This window comes from Triticum dicoccoides, chromosome 4A (genome assembly GCF_002162155.2).
Source record: "Triticum dicoccoides isolate Atlit2015 ecotype Zavitan chromosome 4A, WEW_v2.0, whole genome shotgun sequence".
Classification (NCBI taxonomy): Eukaryota; Viridiplantae; Streptophyta; class Magnoliopsida; order Poales; family Poaceae; genus Triticum; species Triticum dicoccoides.
Genome location: NC_041386.1, coordinates 426,283,995 through 426,308,890, shown reverse-complemented (window position 1 = coordinate 426,308,890; position 24,896 = coordinate 426,283,995).

Here is a 24,896-nt window from a genome sequence, read left to right as displayed (position 1 = left end):
CGTAAAACCCTACTGCTGCTTGTTTGTGTATATTGGATTCTTGCTCAGGAGCGATGGACGCTGCCAGACTGAGCGTGAGAGTGTTCCTGGAGTTGAATGAGCCGAACTGGCCGAACCTTCGAACCCTTTCTACGTTGCGCTTGGGCCTCCTTTTATACTCTCAAGGGGTCACCGACGGGGGGCAACGTAGACAAGAAGGGTAAAAATGGAAAAGGATGCGGTAGGTGCAGCTACCGCTACTGTGGATACAGTGCGCCCTACCTAACTCTGACGGCAGGGGACAAGGGCATTAAATGCCTGTTTGAGTCTCTTAAACAGTGCAAAAGGTGACCGTTAGGAGTGCCACCGTTTGCCACAATGGGCTTCTCTTCATCTCCGCTTGCCACCACGTACCCCTAGCTGCACGGCCTCCTGCCACGTGTGCTTGGGGGAGTCCCAAAGCGACACGTTAGCAGGTGTGCTGGAGCGCGGGCACGAAGTGGGGGTTTCCGGCGGCAAGCTCCTTGCCGCGGCCGTTGTCTTGTCGCGTCCGGAAGCTTGTCGCTCGCCGGATCTTGCCGGGACACAGGGCGCGTCGCGGCAAGCTTTCTTGATACGCCTTGAGTGGCCTTCCTGGCAAGCTCCTCTTGCCGGGGCCTGGGTTGGCCTTCCTGGCAAGCTCCTCTTGCCGGGGTCTTGTCTCTTCCCGGCAAGCTCCTCTTGCCGGGGCCTGGGTTGGCCCTCCCTGGCGAGCTCCTCTTGCCGGGGCTTTGGTTTGAGTACTTTGTTCTTGAATGGTCTTCAAGGGAACCACGGAGGGGCCTGGCGGTCACCCGGCAAGCCTTGCCGCGGGGCGCTGCAACTGCCCGTGCACGAGATCGGGGTAATAGGGTACCCCTACTCTAGTACACCGACAGGAGCCCCCGGGCCTGGGCCACACACGGTGCCGAGCGCTGTTGGGCCAGGCCCAAAACAGTGCACGGGCACGCGCGCCTAGGTCACGCCGAATATCTCTCCGCTCCCACCGGGCACGCCCAGAACGGCACGCGTCAAACGCGGCATCGTGGGTGAGATCGTGGGTGGCGTGCGTGGGGCTAAGCCCCCCGAGCATGCGTCAGGCCACGATGATGGGGACGGTTCACACCCTCCTCCCTAAACGGAGGCAGGTGTGGGGGCGTGGTGCATTTACTGGACGAGGCCGGCGCGCGGTTTTTGGGACGTCCACTCCCCGCGTTCACGGGGTGGAGCGAGGCCACCTCATCTGTCGCCTTGGTTCTGCATCCCCGCCACGCAGCTCCCATGCGCTTGGGGTCACGGACGGTGGAGTGGGAAACTGGGCCGTCGCGAGCGGGTTGGCCCCGACTCCCTGCCCTTCCCGTGTCTTGATTCGCTGAGCGGGGCGGCCGAGCCCCCACCTCGCTCCTTTATAAAGAGCGGGATGGTAGCACAGAAACCCGCACTCTCTCATCTTCTCCTTTCTTCAGCTTCTACTCCCCTTTCTCCCATCTGCCATGGAGAAAGGGAACTCAGGCCCTTCACCGGTGGCGGCGAGGGTCACCACCAGACAGCGCATCTCTCCCTCTTCCGCGCCCGTGGTGGCAGAGCCAGCCATAAGGGGAAGAGGGAGGGGGCGAGGTCGCGGACGAGGTCGAGGACGAGGTCGAGGCGCTCGGGGAAGAGGCGGACGGGGCGGTGCGTCAGCTTCACCTCCGCCGGCAGCTCCTCCCCCCACAGTGGTCCATATAGGGGACGACCCTTGCGAGTTCTTCGTCAGGCTGCGCCGGGTGCCTCGTCGTCGCCTCCGGCTTCCAGCTCCGTTTGCGCGCGCGATGGAAGTGGACCCGCCCGAGATGCTGAGACTGCACATGAGGGGCTGTGGGATCAGCGGCACACGAGTCCGCGTTGCATTCCCAGCCCCTAATGTGATGTATCTTGATCGAGGGTGGAAGACGTTCGCCCGCATCCACAGCTTGACGGAGGGGTTTACCCTCCATTTTAAGTTGATGGAGGGCGGTCTCCTCTCCGTCAAGGCCTTCGGGTGCTTCGGCACTCGGGCGAAGTGCTGCGTGGATAGCTCCTCCGACAGCGAAGGCTCCTCCCCGAGCGAGAGCGACGAGGAGGGGAGCGATAGCGACGACGAGGGTAGCGGGCGGCGGGGTAGCGGGTCCGACTAGGCGTCGGGCGCCGCTTTGCGCGGCACCGGCAACCCCATCATCCGCGTCGCCGGCTTCTTGAACTCCCCGGGGTCGTCTCCTTGGGCGGCTGGCGTAGGGAGGCTGCGGAAGGGGAAGAGGGCAGGCGACAAGGCCGTCAAGCCGGAGTACAAGGGCGTGGTGCCCTCGATAGCATGCTGACGTCCTACCGCCCCGTCTTCTAGCCCCGCTTCCAGCGCCGCCATCGCCGTCCAGCCTTCGGACGGCCCTGGGATGTTCTCTTGGTGTCTTCTGGCACCCGTAGCTCGCCTAGGCACTCCTTTTTCCCTTTTCGCCTCCTTGACCTGCCTCCTGAAAAGGGGGACAGGAAAGGGGTTACGGGCATCTTATCTTTTTAATTTGTAAGCCTTCGGGCCTTAGCTGTATCTAGAACTTGTAATCCTCTCTTTCATGTTTTTCATCCTCTATGGACTGTACCTGAGTGGGATGTTTTTTAATGAAAAAGGGATGCTTGCCGGGTTATTTGTCTCGCGAGTTAAACCCACGCCAAGGCGCAAATCCTTGGTATCCCTCGGACAGACATTTCATCTCCCGGCAACAGACCCTGCCGCCTTCCCACGTCGCTCGACCTTTCTCACGCTTTTGACGGAGGCAGGAACGAGGTGGGTGCGGTCTCCTCGTTTCATCCCTTTGCTGCCGCGACTACGACCAAACTTGGCCCCGAGAACGAGCCCCAGGGCCTAGAGTCGAGGGAGCACGGCAGTTTCCGGGAAGAAACGTGGTTTCGCATTCCCCAGTCCATAAGAGGATGCATGATGAGGTATGAAAGACTTATCTGATATTGCAGCCCCCGGCAACTCTGGTTTGCCGTGGACGATTCTTGGCACTCACAGCCCCCAGCGATACTGGCTTGCCGGGAAGGCTTTTATCCTCAGCAGAGAACTTTGTCGTTCTCGATGCCGGCTTCCGGCAAGCTGGTCGTCAGGAAGGCTTTTGTCTTCGGCAGAGAACTTCGACGTTCTCGATGCCGGCTTCCGGCAAGCTTGTTGCCAGGAAGGCTTTTGTCTTCGGCAGAGAACTTCGACGTTCTCGATGCCGGCTTCCGGCAAGCTTGTTGCCAGGAAGGCTTTTATCTTCAGCAGAGAACTTTGACGTTCTCGATGCCAGCTTCCGGCAAGCCTGTTGCCAGGAAGGCTTTTACCTTCAGCAGAGAACTTTGACGTTCTCGATGCCGGCTTCCGGCAAGCTGATTGCCAGGAAGGCTTTTACCTTCAACAGAGAACTTTGACATTCTCGATGCCGGCTTCCGGCAAGCTGATTGCCAGGAAGGCTTTTACCTTCAGCAAAGAACTTTGACGTTCTCGATGCCGGCTTCCGGCAAGCTGATTGCCAGGAAGGCTTTTATCTTCAGCAGAGAACTTTGACGTTCTCGATGCCGGCTTCCGGCAAGCTCGTTGCCAGGAAGGCTTTTATCTTCAGCAGAGAACTTTGACGTTCTGGATGCTGGCTTCCGGCAAGCTCGTTGCCAGGAAGGCTTTTATCTTCACCAGAGAACTTTGACGTTCTCGATGCCGGCTTCCGGCAAGCTCGTTGCCAGGAAGGCTTTTATCTTTAGCAAAGAACTTTGACGTTCTCGATGCCGGCTTCCGGCAAGCTTGTTGCCAGGAAGGCTTATGGCGAAGAACTTCGTTGCTCTTGACACCGGCTCCCGACAAGATCGTTGCCGGAAAGGCTTATGGCGAAGAACTTCGTCGTTCTTGACACCGGCTCCCGGCAAGACCGTTGCCGGAAAGGCTTATGGCGAAGAACTTCGTCGTTCTTGACGTCGGCTTCCGGCAAGATCATTGCCGGAAAGGCTTATGGCGAAGAACTTCATCGTTCTTGACACCGGCTCCCGGCAAGATCGTTGCCGGAAAGGCTTATGGCGAAGAACTTCGTCGTTCTTGACGCTGAAGAGATTGGCCCTAAGGGCGTTGCCAGCCCCCGGGCCATAACTGCGTTCAAACATAGCAAGCGATTAGTATCCGAAGTGCACTTAACTCGCTTGCAAATTTCGACTTTTGCTGCATATTCCCTATGCCTGCTGGAATGCTTTCCGGTGCGTACGATCCAGCCAGTAGCGCTTGAGGGAACGGGCCCTTAGCGGCTATTCGGGAACAACGCCTCCCGGAAAGGTTTACCTTCTTGGTTCTAGCGCAAGCGCACAAGTTGCTGAGCGGACTCGAGGCAACATGGAGCGCAACTAGCCCCGAGAAGGCTCCTCGGCATACAGGTCTATGCAGAAATCTCAAATAAATAGCGCATGCTATCTTCCTGTTCAACCCCTCTTTGTACGTCCACCCTACGCTTTCTAGGGAAACTTGCCGGTGCAGGCACCCTTGCCGCGAGCGCTGACTGCGGAACTTCAGCAGCCTGCTGGCGGGGTCGCTACCGACAAGTAATCTTGTCGCAACTAGTTGCAGCTCGCTTAAGTTGTTGAGCGGATTCGAAACAACGTAAGGGCGCTAGCGGCTCACTTAAGTTGCTGAGTGGACTCGAAGCAAAGTAAGGGCGCTAGCAGCTCACTTAAGTTGTTGAGCGGACTCGAAACAAAGTAAGGGCGCAACTAGCTACGAGTCGACTCCTCCGCGCACAGGTTTTCCGTACAAAGAACAAAATCTCCGAGGCGGATAACCTTATATAGAAAGGAAATATCTAAAGTTTCGCACGACTTAGCTTTTTCTGTTGCCGCACTGGCGCCGTTCTTTTACTCGCCCGCTCCTTAGGAGCCATGACGATGAAGAACAGCTGAGCCTTGCGCGCACGCCGGATCGGATTCGCACAATCTCGACGCCCCCTACCTGGCGCGCCAGAGATGTCGGGGGTGATGCTGATTCCACCAACACCTATGGGGACAGGGCCCCTTTCGGTTCGGTGGGGGGCGGAGAGCGCACAAAGAGCAGATCGAGGCAGTGCACGCGGGCGATTTTACCCAGCTTCGGGCCGCACGGATGCGTAAAACCCTACTGCTGCTTGTTTGTGTATATTGGATTCTTGCTCAGGAGCGATGGACGCTGCCAGACTGAGCGTGAGAGTGTTCCTGGAGTTGAATGAGCCGAACTGGCCGAACCTTCGAACCCTTTCTACGTTGCGCTTGGGCCTCCTTTTATACTCTCAAGGGGTCACCGACAGGGGGCAACGTAGACAAGAAGGGTAAAAATGGAAAAGGATGCGGTAGGTGTAGCTAACGCTACTGTGGATACAGTGCGCCCTACCTAACTCTGACGGCAGGGGACAAGGGCATTAAATGCCTGTCTGTGTCTCTTAAACACTGCAAAAGGTGACCGTTAGGAGTGCCACCGTTTGCCACGATGGGCTTCTCTTCATCTCCGCTTGCCACCACGTACCCCTAGCTGCACGGCCTCCTACCACGTGTGCTTGGGGGAGTCCCAAAGCGACACGTTAGCAGGTGTGCTGGAGCGCGGGCACGAAGTGGGGGTTTCCCGCGGCAAGCTCCTTGCCGCGGCCGTTGTCTTGTCGCGTCCGGAAGCTTGTCGCTCGCCGGATCTTGCCGGGACGCAGGGCGCGTCGCGGCAAGCTTTGTTGATACGCCTTGAGTGGCCTTCCCGGCAAGCTCCTCTTGCCGGGGTCTTGTCCCTTCCCGGCAAGCTCCTCTTGCCGGGGCCTGGGTTGGCCTTCCTGGCAAGCTCCTCTTGCCGGGGTCTTGTCTCTTCCCGGCAAGCTCCTCTTTCCGGGGCCTGGGTTGGCCCTCCCCGGGGAGCTCCTCTTGCCGGGGCCTTGGTTTGAGTACTTTGTTCTTGAATGGTCTTCAAGGGAACCACGGAGGGTCCTGGCGGTCACCCGGCAAGCCTTGCCGCGGGGCGCTGCAACTGCCCGTGCATGAGTTCGGGGTAATAGGGTACCCCTACTCTAGTACACCGACACAGGCCTAAAAATAATATGAATAGAAAGTATACATGACAAACCTCATTTTATCCCACTAGACCAAATCCTTGTGATGAATAAATTAAATCCTACAAAAATCACAAAATGACATATTATGTTAATAACTCCTAGCCTACTAACTTGTGTGCGTTGTGTGTGTGCGTGGTGCACATGGCCGGAGTAGTGGCCTTGCTTAGATTAAGTACTACTAGGTGTTAATTAATGGCTAAAATAGTCTATGTACAGATGACATGTGGCCCCTTTTATTTAAAATCCTAATTAATAGTTTGTGCCAATGACAAGTAGGGCCCAACGCAATGTTCATTGGTTGACTAGTAAAGGTGTTGACTGAGTCAACCCAGCTCCTTGACCCCACATGTCATCGAGTGTGACTAGCCCCCTGCTGAGTTAAACAAAATTCATAGTTTATAATTTGAATTAAATAGATTAAAAAAATCATTTAAACTTTAGAAAGTCATATAAAATAATCCATAGCTCGGATGAAAATGTTTTCTACATGGAAGTTGCTCAGAAAAATGCAAAGAATCTCAACGCGCGGTCCGTTCATCTATCACATGCCCCTAGCATGCTGAACATGGAACTTTCCCCTCTCTTCCATCTGTCCGGAAAATGCCTAACACCAGGAAAACCCCTTTGGATGTTTTCCCTCTCTGTTTTCAACGTGTATTACCGCGTTAGTTCACCTCTAGCACCTTGTATTGCCATGTTATGCCTTGTGATGCCTTGTTTACTATGTATTTTCTGTTTATTCCCCCTCTTCTCTCTGGTAGACCCCGAGACTGATCCTCCCCCTGTGATCGACTACGTCGACGACGACACTTCTTCCTTTTCAGCAGAGCTTCAAGGCAAGCAAACCCCCCTTGAGCATTCCGATATCGCCCATTTGTTTCCCTGTCATGCTTGCATTAGAACTGCTACTGCTTTCTGTATGATCATACTCTGATGCATAGCTTGTTTTTGTTACCTGCTTAATATTACCTACCTGCTTATCCTAAACTGCTTAGTATAGGTTGGTTAGTGATCCATCAGTGACCCCCCACCTTGTCCTTGTTGCCCCACTTTATGTTCGATGTCTCGACCAACCTGATCGACGTCCGGGCCCCGACACCTCACATCACCCCCCTAGTTGTACGACTCTGCAGAGTTACTATCAAGTGCCGAGGTTGACACCTCATACATCACTCCTGATGAGTTCTCTGTATTGTATTTATCCGATCGTGGTCATCGAGGGTGATTTCCTCCTTAACCACTTCCGATACAACTCTGTCGTGCAACCCCTCAAGTGTGAACCTCGAGGGTGATTTCCTCCTTAACCATTATGTTCACCTTGATGATTACATCGAGTGGAATCCACCGAGGGTGCTTCCTCGGGGTTTCCCTTGGTGTTAGACACACAGTTACTATGGTTACTATGACTTTACAATGAACCATGTTAGTAAAGACGGGTCGGTCCTGAGGGGTACCCGCGTGAGCTTAATTGCGAGTGATGTGGAGTCGGGTTGACCTGGAAGGTGCCCGCGAGATACTTACGAGGCGTGGCCGGGCATTCTTAGCCCTTGCCACAAGTACTCGAGATGGGGCGACGAGGTCACATCGTTCGTGAGTCTCTGCTTGTGATCGCACTACCAACACACTAACGGTATGGATATTTGATCCGAGGGGCCTCTGGCTTGATATCACTGACCATCACGTGGGCATAGTATGGGCGTTCTGCGTCGTATACATCAGCCGAAGCTTAATAGACGCCAGCGACTGAGCGGCGCGCGCCAGGTTGGACTGCATAACCTCCTGCCTTGTTTAAGGAGGTAGTTAGGTCTGCTCACCGGGCACGTACGCAACATGCAGGAGTTCCCGGGGAGATGACCCATGACCGCTGGGGGCGTAGGCTTAGTCCTGTGTGCTGACCTCTCTATTAAGCCTAGGTCGGGTTGCGGCGTATTGTTTGGCCGAGGCCGGGCATGACCCAGGAAAGTGTGTCCGGTCGGAGTTAATCGAGCATTGTGGGTAACTTGGTGCACCCCTGCAGGGAAGAAAAATATCTATCGATAGCTTGTCCTATGGTAACGGACACTCGGAGTTGTATCCCGATCGATACAACTAGAACTGGATACTTGAGATGAGAAATGGATAGTATGGCTCTGGGATTGCTTTCTCACAGAGAGTCGAGGATCTCTGGCCGAGTTTGATCACACTACTACTACTGTACTTTATGCTACTCTACTCCCTCATGTTGCTGCAAGATGATGGTTTCCAAAAGATGCTAGTCTTTGATACGACTAGCTTCTCCCCTCTATTCTGGCTTTTCTACAGTCCAGTCCACATATACAGCCTTCCTTTGATAATGTTGCATATGTAGTGTAGATCCTTGCTTGCGAGTACTTTGGATGAGTACTCACGGTTGCTTTGCTTCCTCTTTTCCCCCTTCTTTCTTCTTTTCGGTTGTTGCGATCAGATGGTGGATCCTAGGAGCCAGATGCCACCCAGTCGACTACTACTACACTGAGGGTGTCTACTACTACGTGGAGACCGCCGACGACCAGGAGTAGTTAGGAGGCTCCCAGGCAGGAGGCCTTGCCTTTTCGATCGATGTTGCTTTTGTGCTAGCCTTCTTAAGGCAAACTTCTCTAGCCTATGTCTGTACACAAATATTGTTGCTTCCGCTGACTCTTGTGTATTCGAGCTGATGTATTCGAGTCCTCGAGTCCCATGGCTTGTAATATAAAGCTTGTATTATTTTTATTTGTGTCTAGAGTTGTGTTGTGATATCTTTTCGTGAGTCCTTGATCTTGATCATACACATTTGCGAGTATGATTAGTGTACGGTCAAATCGGGGGCGTCACAAGTTGGTATCAGAGTCGACTGCCTGCCCCTTCCACACTCCTTGACCGAAGTTGAGTCTAGTCGATGAAAACTATTTTACTAACATGGATGTGCGGCCCATGGGCCCACGTCGCCGTTGGGTGGTATTATGATCTTTTATTCCTCATCTATACTTTGGGACTCTAATCTCTCTTCTCTTCTGGTTAATGAATTTTGCTAAGACTGCCACTAGGATCCCGTGATCACTTTCACCAAGAGAGCACCTTATTACGATGATCGTCTACTGCACCAGAATATTCCAAGGATACTTAATGATGTTCTCTTGAGACTTTGTGCCATCGCTTTTGCAATTCCCATCCATCGATAAACCTCTATGGATAACCACGTACACTTGCCATTCATACAATCATTCCCCATTGATCTTGTTATTATAAGATACCTTAAAATTCTCTCTATTGTTCTGAGAATACTTGTGCCTACTGCCTTGCTGTTCTTTGCCAGATGAATACCCCTACGGATAATTCCTCACACTACTGATTATTCGCTCATCACCAATTGTTCAAGTGTTTCACAAAAGTCTTTGATATACTATTCGATCCTTCAAAAATACTTAGAAGCTTATTGCTCTGCAAATACTTGTCTACTTGCATTAGGGATGCTTCCCATATGTCTGGTAATATTCATTAGTCTCCTTTGACACCGTCATTTTGATCCTATTGATTCAACATGAGTGCGAATGCACGCAATCATCGGTTGTTCCTTTTAAATTTTCCTTTCTGGCCCAGACATCGTTTCTCATATGAGCTGGTTCTTTCCCAATCAAGATTTGATCGGGTGGACCTCTAAGTCTATTCAACTTACTCATCTTTTGATCAGAGCCTCTGCTTCTGATCCTTCGTCTTGAAATCATAATTCCTTTGTACCCAAGCATCGGAGCATTCAGACGTTTCTACAAGCCGATGCCTTTGCATCCCCTTCTTCATGTAATTGATTACCGATACTCACATCAACTCTGTCGTGAATCGCCAGATCCATTGCTGGGTTGTTGTCCGATAGAGTCCTTCACATCCAAAATCTTGTGAGTTTTTCCCTGATACATAATACCTTCGATAAATTGTATCATCTACTTTGATTTCGATACTCATACTTCGAACTCATTTCTTTTGCTTGATTGATGGTTGTATAGATTCGTAAAAATACCCCGATGGGTTGAACTTATGCCTTCCATAATCCGTATGAACCCGAGAGTTCTCACGAGTCTTACTCTTCTGGTACTTCGCCAGATAAATCTTCTGTGCTACAATTTCTTCGAAAACAAGGAGTGAATGAAAGGTTATGCATTGAAGAAATGGGAGTCGACCTTGAACATTTGTGTTCATGCCCATGGACCCGATGTGGAAATTATCATGGAAGCTTCTTATTATAATAATAATAATCGCCTTGTGATAAGTTCATCTTGTATCTATGTTTGGTCCTTTGCAACCGTGGTTCCGACCATATTGTTCTTCTTTGATCCCATTTCTCGGACAAGTTAAAGTGTGTCGGATTTCGGGTTCCGGCAGACCCTTGAGGTTCGAACACTGGGGTGCGCACGGAGATCTCTCCCCTACCGATCTATGTTCAATCTCCTCGCGTGATCTAAGCTGAAAACAACAAACAACACAAGGGACACAAGGTTTATACTGGTTCGGGCCACCGTTGTGGTGTAATACCCTACTCTAGTGTGTGGTGTGGTGGATTGCCTCAGGGGCTGATGATGAACAGTACAAGGGAAGAACAGCCTCGCGAGAGGTGTTCTTGAGCTGGTGCGATGAACTGCTTGGATGAGTTCAGTCGCCTCTCTCTCTCTCTCTCTCTCTCTCTCTCTCTCTCTCTCTCTCTCTGCTAGGGCTCTACCAGATTTCTAGCTGTCTAGGTGTGTCTCTCTTCCTCTCGATGTCTCCCTCTACTCTCTGGTGGCTAGCTCTATTTATAGAGGCCCTGGGCCTCTCCCCAAATAATGAGCGGGAAGGGCGCCAACAATTGGCCATTTTGAAGGGGAACATCTAGTATAAGTTATCCTGACCAAAGGTGGTCTTTGGCTGCCAAAAGTACTGGTGATGACGCTGTCTTGGGCTCCACGGTGACCTCTGTCCTGCCGCTCTGCTGGTCTTGGTCTCGTTGCACCGGAATGGCAACCTTTGACGATGCCTTGGCCTGTGCTTGCCCCCCTTGCACCAAAGGGGAAACAAGGACACTGCGCAGGCCGGCGCCCGCCTGGTCTCGATCGTCATGGCTTGCGTCATGGGCTCCTCATGAGGTATCCCTGCCTTGATCTCTTCGCCTCCTCGCGAGCCTGCCTGATGAGGCTGCCTCTGAGGAAGCTTCCTATCATCCGCCTTACGAGGCTTGGCCCCTCGCGAGGGTCTTGAGCTTGAGCTGATGAAGATGGGTCGCGCTGGGCCCCCACTTGAGCCATGTCGCGGGCCGCAGGCAGGCAAGTCTGGGGACCCCCGTTCCCAGAACGCCGATAGTAGCTCCCGGGCCCAAGGCGCGCCCGGGCTTGGCCTGGCAGGGAAGCGAAGGGGCAAGCGCGAAGCGCCGCGGACCCCAATAGCCTGCGGCCTTGGGCCCCGCGTGGTGATTGATTGGACGTGGGCGTCTGCGCTTCCCACGATGCTTCGACAACTGTCCATCTGACAAAAGAGGTGCCCGGGCCAGACTTACCTGCTTTGTTCTTGTTCGCCTCGCCCTAGATCCCCTTTCTCGCTCTCCTCCTTCTTGCTCCTGAAATCCTCCAGATCTGTTTCAATCCTCCAAATCTGGCACACCATGGCGCGTCGCAAGTCCCTGATCGAGGCCTGGTACTCGCCGGCTCTGGATTCCCCGAACCTGCCGGAGAAGAACCTCGCCCTCACGCGCCTGATGACGGTGGCGCAGGGCAGCAAGGGGGCGACTATGCGCAAGGCCGGCTCCGACCAGCCTGAAGGCAGGGGGAGCACCTTCTATCCGCTGTTTGTGAGCGCCATCGTCGCCGGTCTGGTGCCTCCTTTCTCTGAGTTCTTATTTGTTGTTCTCCGCCAGTACAACTTGCAGGCTCTACATCTCCACCCCAACTCTGTTCTTCTCCTGGCGATTTTTGCTTACTACTGTGAGGCTCACATCGGGGTAAAGCCCTCGGTGGCCCTGTAGCATCACTATTTTTCTCTCCGGGTTTCTGGTGGCCATATCTCCGCATGTGCGAGCTTCATCGCATACTCCAATTCCAATGCTATCTCGAAGCCTGGGAAGAGAATCGAAGGCTTCTGGAGCAAGTGGGTCATGGTGGACGTCGGGCGCCTCCACCCCCGTCTGGTGTTGCCTATGGGACAGCGCAAGGCTGTCGACGCGTGGTCCCGCGCGGAGCTCGTTGACCCCCGTGCGAAGGCGGTGCTGAAGAGGATGAACGTGGACCTAAGGCCAAGCAACTTGGGGGCGGCGAAGCTGACCGGGGCCATCCTCCAGAGGGAGTTCTTGGAGCACCGGGTGGATCCACTCCAGGAGCACTCGCTCCCGTTGTGGAGGCTTGGGGAAGCGGACGCCGCCTTGCGCCTAAGCTCTGAGGCCCTGACCGACGAGAATCTGGTCGCGGCCGTCCATTCCTTGGTTGGGGGAGACGTGGCGAAGCTGGTGGGCGCCCCCGTCCCCCTGTTCCTTCGTGACGACTGGGAGCAGGTGGTGAACGCCATGCCCACCTTCAATGGTGAGGGGCTGGTGCCCACAGAAGCTCCCTAGGGTCTTGCGGTGCTGGCGATGGTGAACGTGTCCTCCAACAGCTCCAGCGGGAGCGAGGGGGAAGAAGAGGCGGAGGAGGAAGAGTCTGACTCCGAGGCGACTGGCGAGGAGTCGAAGGAGTCTTTCCCTCGGTGCAGGTCCCAGGCCCTCCGCTCCATGCCGACGATGACGAGGCCGGCTCCAGGCGAGGAGGGGAGGACTCCCCCTTTGTCGCAAGGAAGGGCAGGTCGGGGCTGGTTCCCCCAGGATCTGCTCTGGTCCCTGGGTTGTCTGAGGCCAGCTCCAGCCCTCCTGACGTGCCCTCTGCTTCCGGGCCTCCCGAGGCTGACCCCAGCTGCAGGCTCTCGGGCTTCAAGTTTGGCCGGAGGTTGCTTGGGTCCGCGAGCGACGACCAGTAAGTGCTCGATTCGTTCTTTGCTTGGTTTCTGCTGCCGAGGCTTGACGTCCATATTCTTTTGTCAGGCCGGCGCCTGCGGCGAAGAGGTTGAAAGGGGCTTCTGCGGCCCTGCTTGGGGCAAGTCCACCTGCCAGGATGGCGCCTTCGTCCGCTGAGGGGAAAGACGGCGAGGCTCGCGCCTCCCCTGCCCGGTCGTCCTCGCGAGGCCGACTGGGATGCCTCGGCGAGGAGTCAGCCCCCGTAGCCCTGCTGACCCTGGAGTCGACTGCGCTCGATGCTGCAGCCGAGGCAGCCAAGGCCCAGGGGGTTCCTTCCTGCCAAGCCGTGATCACGCTGCCGTCCTCTTCGACTGCTCCGCCGGTTCCTGCTTCTTCTGTTCCCTCTGCCGCCGTCCTGGACCAGGTCGGTGGCGAACTGAGCCAGCTGCGGGAGGATGTTCTGAGCGCGGACCCTCGTCTAGTGGCCGGGCGCCTGGAGCTAGCTTCTGGCTGGGCCCGTTTCGCTGCCTTCGTCCGAACAGCGCTGAGCCAGGCCGTGTCGGCCTTCGATGGGGAGAAGCAGGCCGCCAACCAAGCCAAGGCCGCTCACGATGCTGCCCTGGGCGACGCTGTGGCTGCCAAGTCTCGCTGTGAGGCGCTGGAGACCAAGCTGCAAGGCCTGCGCAATGAGCTCGCCAAGGAGGTCCACGGCGGCCAGGAGAAAGAGAAGGAGATGGAGGCTCGGGAGGCTGCCGTCAAGGACCGGGACGTCGAGCTTGATGACCGCCACGGCCGATTGGAAACGCTGGAGGAGTCACTGCAGGCGGAGAGGACAGAGCTAGACACCAAGGCGAAGGTCCTGGCAGAGGATCGGGTGGCCTTCGCGAAGATGGAGAAGAAGGCTCGTGCCGCGCTGACCACCCTTTACGAGAACGGCTTGGAGGAGCCGTTGGCCGGTGCGGAGGATGGCCCCGCCAAGCTGCTTCCCTTCCTGGTCCGTGCGCTTGAAGATGTCGTAGACGGCCTTGGCCCCACGGCCGAGGCGCGTGCCCTATCTTCTGCGGCGCTGACGCATGTCCTCAGCCACGTCTACCTGCGCGACCCCGACGTCGACTTGGATAGCCTGCTAGAACCCGTGAGTGACGACCTTTCCGCCACTGCCACTGAGGCCGTGAAAGGCCGAGCCGAAGCTTTGATGGGGAGGTTCCGCGCCTTCAGCATCTTGCCCGGGCGCGGTGCCGCCAGCTCCGCGGCCCCGGGAGGCGGAGTCGTCCAGCGTGACTCCGCCACAGGCGGTGGCGCCACTAGAGAGTGATCCCTTCGCGGCTTCTGTGCTGTTTTTATTCCTGCAACATGCACCATGCCTCGCGGAGGCATTTAAACTTGTGTTTGGCGTCGTGAAACAATCTATGGCTTGTAATATTTGCTTTGAATTTCCTGGAATTTGCATTTTTCTCCCCTACTTGCTCGCGCTCTACGTCGGTAGGGCCCGAGCCCGCGCATACCTCACCCAGCGTTAGCCCCGACCAGAAACCAGGACGGGGCTAAGGAGCAAGGGGCTACGTGGCAAGTTAGGCTCCTGAGTCGTGATGCTCAGGAGTCCCCCTTGACGCGCAAGCAACAAGTAGAAAGGGGGGGGATGAGGAGTGGATTGATCGTTCTACGTCGGCAGGGCCCGACCCCGCGCATACCTCACCCAATGTTAGCCCCGACCGGAAACCAGGACGGGACTAAGGAGTGAGGGGCTACGGGGCAAGTTAGGCTCCTGAGTCACGATGCTCAGGAGTCCCCCTTGACGTTCAAATGGGTTTCCATACCTTGGCTCCGCTCGGGGAGGGGCGCGTGACGACCAGGTCCAAGGGACCTGGCTGGGTGGCGTGCGCTCGGGCGAGGCCCGGGCGTAGCCCCCGTGTCCAGCCCCCTCGTGCGGCGCTCCTGAGGGGAGGCATTGCGATGGTGCCGGACACTGAGCTCTGGGCTCCCTGAGGTTGGTACGGCCGTAGGACACACTCGGTTGTTTATCACCAACGCGGAGCATAGCGCTTCCGTATGTGTACGGGCATAGCCGCTCCTCGATAGTGTCGTCAGCTAGCGCGGAGCATGGTGATTCCACTGGTACATGGGAGGGGGGCTCCCCTCCGGGAGGAGCCCCGCCCTGACATGTGGCCGGCACGGTAGGGCTAGGAGAGGTGTATCTAGGCACTCGTGAGCCAGCGCAGGACTCACGAGGCCCTACCTCGAGGCGGGTTGCGCCTGGCTCTGGGCCTTTATCAATGGTGTGTTCCTGCAGGGTGGTTAGAATGCAAATGCTCTACGTCCTCAGGTCCTGGCCCTCGAGCTAGCTCAGCCGCCGCTGGTATGACAGGTCGTTGTGCCATGGATCAAGGCCAGGGGGTGAGGGCTGGAGAGCCAGTAGGAGCCCATGAGTCGCGATGCTCAGGTACCCCCCTTTTAACGTGCAAGTGATTTGCATGAAAGCGGAGAAGTCCGCGATAAGCAGCAGGTGAGAATTAAGCGCGAAAGAGCAAATTCATTTTAAGTAGACGCGAGAGAAGCAAACGCCGCTGGGCCAGGCCCGAGCAGCTCGGAGATGATGCAGCCCGAGGGGCGCCCCCAACAAGGTAGGTAAAGAGCATAACAAAAACGGATACATGCCGCAGGGACGGACCCACGCGACCTGGGAATGATGCGGCCCTATGGGCGCTCCCAGCTAAAAATGGAACTTAGAAAAATGTCACCTGGTGCCGTTGAAGATGAAGTGATGTTGAAGAAGCAGGCGATGCGCGATGAAGACGTCGACCCTCACGAGCCCCCAGGCTCAGGAGCCTCGGGAGGCTCCGAGCGCACAGGTGGGTTTCCGAGGGCCATCTCCATCTCCGCCAGGACCGCACAATGCCTGACCTCCTGAGCCTCCAGAATGCTCCTCAGCAGGCGTTGATGAGTGGCGACCGCGTTCGGCAGGCCGAAAGGCATGCGAACGTAGCTGTGAGGTGGACCCTCGCAACGCCCCACGCGCGAAGGCCAAAGGCGCTCCTGAGACGTGGCTTGGTAGAGCCCTGGCACGTCGATGCAGACGCACTGCCCACCATCCTCGCCTGGATGTGGGGCTACGGCGGGCAAGCGGCGGCTGCCGCGCATGACTTTCGACTCCTGTAGCTCCTGGGTGTTCCTTGCGATGAACTCCTATGGGTTTGGTCTTTCTAGCCTTGTACCTTCCTGAGGGAAACGTGCCTGGAAGCACCCCTCCAAGTGGTGCCCAAGCTCCTCCCTCGCGACCTTGGCAAAGTCGGTGGCTCTCCAAGAAAGAGCCCCCGAGCCCTGCCTGAGGAGGCCGCCGGGCGCGCCTTCCTATGCGAGAGAGGGTGGCGCTCCCTGATTGGACGCAGATCCTGACACAACACCTCCGGAGGCGACTGCCTCCTTATGGCTTGGGCCAGGCGAAACCTTCTTCTTCTTAAGGGTCGCCTCTGGAAGTCTTCCGTTCCTGTGGTCCGGGTCTTCAATTGCTGCGGCTTGGAACGCGCGCTCAAGTGAACACACCGCGTCCCTTTCTTCACAGGGTACGGTGATGACTCCACCGCTTCCTGGCATCTTGAGGACATTGTATCCATGGTGAGTCACTGCCATGAACTTGGCCAGGGCTGGGTACCCAAGGATGGCGTTGTATGGCAGACGGATGTGGGCGACGTCAAAGTCAATGAGCTCGGTGCGGTAGTTGTTGCGCTGCCCAAAGGTGACTGGAAGGCGAACCTGCCCTATTGGAACAGTGGAACCGTCAGTGACTCCTGAGAAGGGCTTAGTCGGCTGAAGCTGATCGTATGGCACTTGGATATTGTTGAACGTCTCGACGGATAGGATGTTGAGTCCTGCTCCGCCGTCAATGAGGGTCCTGGTGACCTGCATGTTGCTGATGACTGGGGAGCAAAGCATCGGGAGGACTCCGACCGTTGCCGCGCACTTGAGCTGATCCGCTGAGCTGAACGTGATAGCGCACGTAGACCACCTGAGAGGGCGTGTGGCCTCAAGCTTGGGGAGGACTGCATTCACATCGCGAGCAAACTGCTTGAAGATGCGCTGTGAGGCTGGGGCCTGCGCTCCACCCAAGATGCAAGCGATTGTGCGCGGCTCCTGGAAGCCCCCAGCCTCCTCGTCTTGATGCTGGCCTTCATTCCTCCTTGGCGGTGGCGGCAGAGGAGGAAGGCCTGTGTTGACACACGGGCGATCCTCACGAGGCTGATCTCTCCAGGCTCCCTCGCGAGGCTGGTCCTGCCAGCGATCCTCGCAAGGTCGGTCACGCCACCCTTGGCGAGGGCCAAGGGCTTCCCATCGTCCGCCACCTCTTCATCCTCCTCGGCCATAGCCCCTGTCGTTGCGCTCAGGATGTCGGCCGATACGTCTGTCTCTCACGGCCCTGAGCTCTTGACATTCGTTGGTGTTGTGGGTGTGGAGGTCGTGGTACACGCAGTACCGGCTACCCTTGGATGACTCAGGCTGATCCCTGCCTCGCTTGGTGTTTGGTTCCGCTGCTAGCATGGCAGCCCCCTTGCGCCTCACGTCCTTGGCCTTGGCCTTCTTCTCTTCTGGGTCGGCAGCCGAGAGTTCGAGGAGGGAAAGGCACCCTTCCTCAGCCCTGGCGCACTTGGTCGCCAAGTTGAACAGCTCCAGGGATGTGCATAGGTCTTCATGGATTGCTAGCTCCTCCTTCATCTTGATGTCGCGTACGCCATCGGAGAAGGCCGAGATGATGGCTTCTTTAGTCACCTTGGGGATCTTGAGGCGAGCGTTGTTGAAGCGGTGGATGTATTTTTGTAGGGTTTCCCCTTGCTGCTGCTTGATGCGGTGCAGATCGCTCATGGCCGGTGGCCGGTCGCGAGTGCCCTAGAAGTTGGCGATGAAGCGAGTGCGCATCTCGTCCTAGGAGGAGATCGTGCCAGCAGCCAGGTTCAGGAACCAGGTGCGGGCCCCATCCTTGAGCGCCATGGGAAACTAGTTCGCCATGACCCTTTCATCTCCGTTGGCGGCTTCGATGCATAGCTCATAGAGCTGTAGGAACTCCGCGGGGTCTGCGGTGCCATTGTAGCGAGGGGGCAGGTCAGGCTTGAACTTGCCTGGCCATGCGACGCCGCGTAGCTCGGGGGTGAGGGCACGGCAGCCTGCTGTGGCCACCGGCGCCTTTTGCTGGTGCTGGGATTGTTCCTGGGGATTACCACACGCCGCCGCTTGGAGCAGCATGGGGTCTTGGCGTGGAGGTGCAGGGCGTGATCTTGGCACGCCGGCGTTGGGAGCGCGCGAGCACCTTCTTGGGGACGAGGGATCTCTTGGCAGCTCCTTTCTTGCTGCGCAGGCACCGGACGCGGAGGGTCTCGCCCTGGGGCTGCGCGCCTTGGAGCCATGGCGCCTTCTTGGGGAGGAGGTGGTGGAGGCACCTCCTGATCCTCGCCTCCTGTGCGGAATGGTGGGCGAGGCAGCGAGAGGGACGGCAAGGGGGAGCCCCCTGCGGCGCTGACGAGCTCGGTGATGCGTGCGAGCCAGTCCGCGTAGAGGTCGTCGACGGGGCGGTAGTGCCAGAGCTCTCTTGCCAGGAGCAGTGCGGCGTGCGCGTCCGTGGGGGCACAACGGGCATGGAACGACGAAGCGGCTGGAGTCAGCGACGGTGTGGCGGTGCGGCCCTCCCGCCGTACCGAAGGATGCTGGGACGAGGCCTACTGCTCGTTCCCCGCCGGGCCGGTGGCAGTGTTGGCGGCAGACGACGGGGAACTACGAGGGCGTCCGCCGACGGGCGCCGTCTGGGCGATGCGGGTGGCGAGAGCAGCTCGGCGCTCGGCGCGAGCCCGACGAGCGTCAGCCATGGACACGACGGAAGATCACACGCGAACAGAAGAAGAAAGATTCTGGCGCACCCCTACCTGACGCGCCAAATGTCGGATTTCGGTTTTTGGCAGACCCTTGAGGTTCGAACACTGTGGTGCACGCGGAGATCTCTCCCCTACCGATCTATGTCCAATCTCCTCGCGTGATCTAAGCTGAAAACAATGAACAACACAGGGGAGACGAGGTTTATACTGGTTCGGGCCACCGTTGTGGTGTAATACCCTACTCCAGTGTGTGGTGTGGTGGATTACCTCAGGGGCTGATGATGAACAGTACAAGGGAAGAACAGCCTCGCGAGAGGTGTTCTTGAGCTGGTGCGATGAACTGCTTGGATGAGTTCAGTCGCCTCTCTCTCTTTGCTAGGGCTCTACCAGATTTCTATCTGTCTAGGTGTGTCTCTATTCCTCTCGATGTATCCCTCTACTCTGTGGTGGCTAGCTCTATTTATAGAGGCCCTGGGCCTCTCGCCAAATAATGAGCGGGAAGGGCGCCAACAATTGGCCTTTTCGAAGGGGAACATCTAGTACAAGTTATCCTGACCAAAGGTGGTCTTCGGCTGCCAAAAGTACTGGTGATGACGCCGTCTTGGGCTCCACGGTGACTTCCGTCCTGCCGCTCAGCTGGTCTTGGTCTCGTTGCACCGGAATGGCAACCTTTGCCCGATGCCTTGGCATGTGCTTGCCCCCCTTGCACCAAAGGGGAAACAAGGACACTGCGCAGGCCGGCGCCCGCCTGGTCTCGATCGTCATGGCTTGCGTCACGGGCTCCTCGCGAGGTATCCCTGCCTTGATCTCTCCGCCTCCTCGCGAGCCTGCCTGATGAGGCTGCCTCTGAGGAAGCTTCCCGTCGTCCGCCCCACGAGGCTTGGACCCTCGCGAGGGTCTTGAGCTTGAGCTGATGAAGATGGGCTGCGCTGGGCCCCCACTTGAGCCACGCCGCAGGCCGCAGGAAGGCAAGTCTGGGGAACCCCGTTCCCAGAACGCCGACAAAGTGCTAGTCTTCTGCAGATCTTTTCACCTGTCCAACCTCTACTTTAATCTACCTTCGAGTATTACCCTCTAGTATCTCGAGAATATCACAGAACTACATAACTTATGAGTTCTTCATCAACTATTATTTCTCGCTGATTCAAATTTTCCACAGGTTCTAAGTTGTTAGGCACTCGAGAACACCGATAACTGGTTCGAGTCTACACTTCCTTTTCCATTGATTTTTTTAACCTTTCTTGTAACCTGACATACCTGAGAAGTGATAATTCCCTGCTTATGTAACACCTCGGTGTACAAACTCTGTCAGTAAGACCTTGTTACTATTGTTTATGACATTCTGGTAGCCACCTATGGACGAGAACTTTGCCTATTGGTCTGCCTCGTCTTAATGAGCAGGAAAATGGTTCTCTTCATCCCTCGCCCTTGGTACCAATGTTGTTGTCGACATAACTGACATGCGATACTCTGACCTGCCTTGCTATCATGACCGTGCAAATTGATTAGCGCCTTCCTACTGTTAACCCACATGGTGGACCCATAAGCCATAGTTCCACAGGATCGAAACCTGACTCTCCTGTACATCCCAGTTTTCTAAAATTGTTTTCACGCACTTGGATTCGTATGTAAATCACGAGCCACTTTCCCAGTGATCAATTCTGGTATCAGACGCAATACTTATTCCCATTGCTCTGAACCCATTTCACCCTCTGTTTCGGGCAACGAACGATTGCCTACCCGCTTAAATCTTATTATTGCACCTTCCTACCTTGCTTTCAATGACTTTCTTGAATTCCAACTTGAGAGATGCCTCTATGCCATGTTCATTGAGATAGCCCCTAGGTACCTATCTTGTGTTGAGCTCCGTCCTTCCCGAGTCTTTCCCCCTTACTCCACCCTTTAAATCTCGGGACGAGATTTCTTGTGGTGGAGGACAATTGTGACGCCCGGATAATTAAGCTATAGTAATTCTCTGCTAATGATGCCATGTCATCACATTACTGTTGCGAATCCTCGCTTGATACAAATCTTAGTTCAAACTCAAATTCAAATAAAGTCAAAAATTCAATTTTGTATAACATGAAAACTAAAATTTTCAAAGTGTGGAAAATAGTCCGTGGATATTTTTCATGTTGGAACCAACCTCTATTGGTTTCCCAAAGTGCCCCTGGAAATTATTTAGTGGCCTAGCAGCAATTTAAATTGTCCTTTTCAATTTCTAAAAAGGGTTAGAACACTCCTTTTTGCCTCAAACTTTTTGTGACTCCTACAAATAATGTTTTTGATTTATGTGACAAGTCTCATATCAAACAAAATTCATTTAGTCTTGCAATTAAATAGAAAACAGTAGCTAAAATCGAAAACAGTAAATAAAATATAAATAAAAAGAGAAGGGCCTATTGTACTTGCACTGTGGCCCAACTAGCCAAATGGCCGGCCCAGCCCACCTCCCTTCTCCTTCAACCAGCTACAGGGAGACTGGGGATCGTGGCGCCTATCCATCGGCCATGTCGTGCGTGGCGGCCATTCCCCGCCTTCCCGATGGCTACAAGGGCACCCAAGCCCCTCCTCTCTCCCCCGGTTGAACCCTGGCCGCAACTACTTCCCCCTCTCGCGCCGTTGCTCGCTCCCGCGCACACACCCGAAGCTACCGTCGTCGTGCCATCATCATCGTCGCGGCCATCGTCGTCGCCTTCGCGCGGGAGGACGTCCAAGAGGACCGCGGCCGTCGGCTTCGTCCGTATCGGGCATCATCTCAAGCCGACGTGGCTCGTGCGCTCGCCATCGCCGTCTTCGTCGTCGTGTACATCTCCGGCTGCCGACGTTGATTCCCACCGCTTCGGTCCACCCCCGGCTTCCTCGTCTGTGCACCCGAGCTCGCTGTGAGGTCCTCTTCCAATACCCCCTCTCCCCCTTTCGATTTGGACGCCGTAGGCCACCGTCTCCGCCGTGCCTCGCTGTCGTGCACCCGCGCGTGTTGAACCGCAACCGCAACCGCCGCACGCCCACGACCACCCGATGTTGCTTGCTGCTGCTTTCGCTGGCACAGCCTCTTGCTGCCACTGCTGCTGCATCCTCCACCTTTCTATGCTACATCCGCAGCTCGCCGCTCCGCCCGTGACCCCCCGTAGCCGCGCCGGTGCGCCCTGCCCGCCGCGCCAGGAGCTCCGCTATCGCACACGCCCGCGTGTACGCGCGTCCGTCGCGCCTCGCGCACCCGCCTGCTGCTGTTGCGAGCCGCTACTTCTGCTTCTTGTTGCTGCCGCATCGCGCCACTGCCTGTTCCGTACCGCGTCTGCCCTCGCCCGGCCACACCGTCGCCAGTCACCGCTGCCCTGTCACCCGCTGACTGCCACCCACGCTCGTGCCAACCCCGCGCCGCCTGCCTGCGCCGCACCCCGTGCCCAGCTCATGTGCATGCTCTTGCTGCTCTGCTGAATGTGCTACTGAATGCTACTGTAGTTACTACTTGCTAGCTTTCCTATTTCCACAATGATTAACCCTCTTGACAGCCTCTGATCAGCGGTTAAACAACTACAAACAGGCCTAAAAATAATATGAGTAGAAAGTATACATGACAAACTCCATTTTATCCCACTGGACCAAATCCTTGTGATGAAAAGATTAAATCCTACAAAAATCACAAAATGACATCTTATGTTAATAACTCCTAGCCTAGTAACTTGTGTGTGTTGTGTGTGTCCGTCGTGCACGTGGCCGGAGTAGTGGCCGACCTTTGCTTAGATTAAGTACTACTTGGTGTTAATTAATTGCTAGAATAGTCTATGCACAGATGACATGTGGCCCCTTTTATTTAAAAGCCTAATTAATAGTTTGTGCCAATGACAAGTAGGGCCCAACGCAATGTTCATTGGTTGCTAGTGAAGGTGTTGACTGAGTCAACCCAGCTCCTTGACCCCACATGTCATTGAGTGTGACTAGCCCCCTGCCGAGTTAAAAAAACATTTCACACTTTATAATTCGAATTAAATAAATTAAAAAATCCTTTAAACTTTAGAAAGTCATATAAAATAATCCGTAGCTCGGATGAAAATGTTTTCTACATGGAAGTTGCTCAGAAAAATGCAAAGAATCCGAATGCAGGGTCCGTTCATCTGTCACAGGCCCTAGGATTCTGAACATGGAACTTTCCCCTCTCTTTCATCTGTCCGAAAAATGTCTAACACCAGGAAAACCCCTTTGGATGTTTTCCCTCTCCGTCTTCAACGTGTAGTATCGCGTTAGTTCACCTCTAGCACCGTGTATTGCCATGTCATGCCTTGTGATGCCTTGTTTGCTTTGTATTTAATCTTTCTTCCCCCTCTTCTCTCCGGTAGACCCCGAGACTGATGCTCCCCCTGTGATCGACTACATCGACGACGACACTTCTTCCTTTTCAGCAGAGCTTCCAGGCAAGCAAACCCCCATTGAGCATTCCGGTATCGCCCATTTCTTTCCTTCTCATGCTTGCATTAGAACTGCTACTGCTTTCTGTATGATCCTACTCTGATGCATAGCTTGTTTTTGTTACCTTCCTGCTTATCCTAAACTGCTTAGTATAGGTTGGTTAGTGATCCATCAATGACCCCCACCTTGTCATTGTTGCCCCGCTTTATGTTCGATGTCTCGACCAACGTGATCGACGTCCAGGCCCCGACACCGCACATCATCCCCCTAGTTGTACGACTCTGCATAGTTACTCCTGATGAGATCTCTGTAGTGTAGCTATTCGGTTGTCGCCATCGAGGGTGATTTCCTCCTTAACCACTTCTGATATGACTCTGTCGTGCAACTCCTCAAGTGTGAACCTCGAGGGTGGTTCCTCTTATGTTCACCTTGATTATTACACCGAGTGGAATCCACTGAGGGTGGTTCCTCAGGGTTTCCCTTGGTGTTAGACACACAGTTACTATGGTTACTATGACTTTACGCTGAACCATGTTACTAAAGACGGGTCGGCCCTGAGGGGTACCCGCGCGAGCTTAATTGCGAGTGATGTGGAGTCGGGTTGACCCGGAAGGTGCCCGCGACATACTTACGAGGCATGGCCGGGCATTCTTAGCCCTTGCCGCAAGTACTCGAGACGGGGCGACGGGGTCACATCTTTCATGAGTCTCTGCTCGTGACCGCACTACCAACACACTAACGGTTTGGATATTTGATCCGAGGGGCCTCTGGCCTGATAGCACTAACCATCACATGGGCATAGTATGGGCGTTCTGTCGTATACATCAGCTGAAACTTAATAGATGCCAGCGACTGTGCGGCGCACGCCGTGTAGGACTGCGTAAGCTCCTGCCTTGTTTAAGGAGGTAGCTAGGTCTGCTCACCGGCCGCATACGCAACATGTAGGAGTTCCTGGGGAGATGGCCCATGACCCCTGGGGGCATAGGCTTAGTCCAGCATGCTGACCTCTCTATTAAGCCTAGGTCGGGTTGCGGCGTATTGTTTGGCCGAGGCCGGGCATGACCCAGGAAAGTGTGTCCGGCCGGAGTTAATCGAGCGTGGTGGGTAAGTTGGTGCACCCCTGCAGGGAAGAAAACATCTATGGATAGCCTGTCCTACGGTAACGGACACTTGGAGTTGTATCTCGGTCGATACAACTAGAACTGGATACTTGAGATGAGAAATGGATAGTATGGCTTTGGGATTTCTTTCTCACAGAGAGTCGAGAAGGGATCTCTGGCCGAGGTTGATGACACTACTACTACTTTACTTTATGCTACTCTACTCCCTCCTATTGCTACAAGATGGTGGTTTCCAGAAGATGCTAGTCTTTGATAGGACTAGCTTCTCCCCTCTATTCTGGCTTTTCTGCAGTCCAGTCCATATATATAGCCTTCCTTTGATAATGTTGCATATGTAGTGTAGATCCTTGCTTGCCAGTACTTTGTATGAGTACTCACGATTGCTTTGCTTCCTCTTTTCCCCTTCTTTATTCTTTCCGGTTGTTGCGATCAGATGGTGGATCCCAGCAGCCAGATGCCACCCAGTCGACTACTACTACACCGA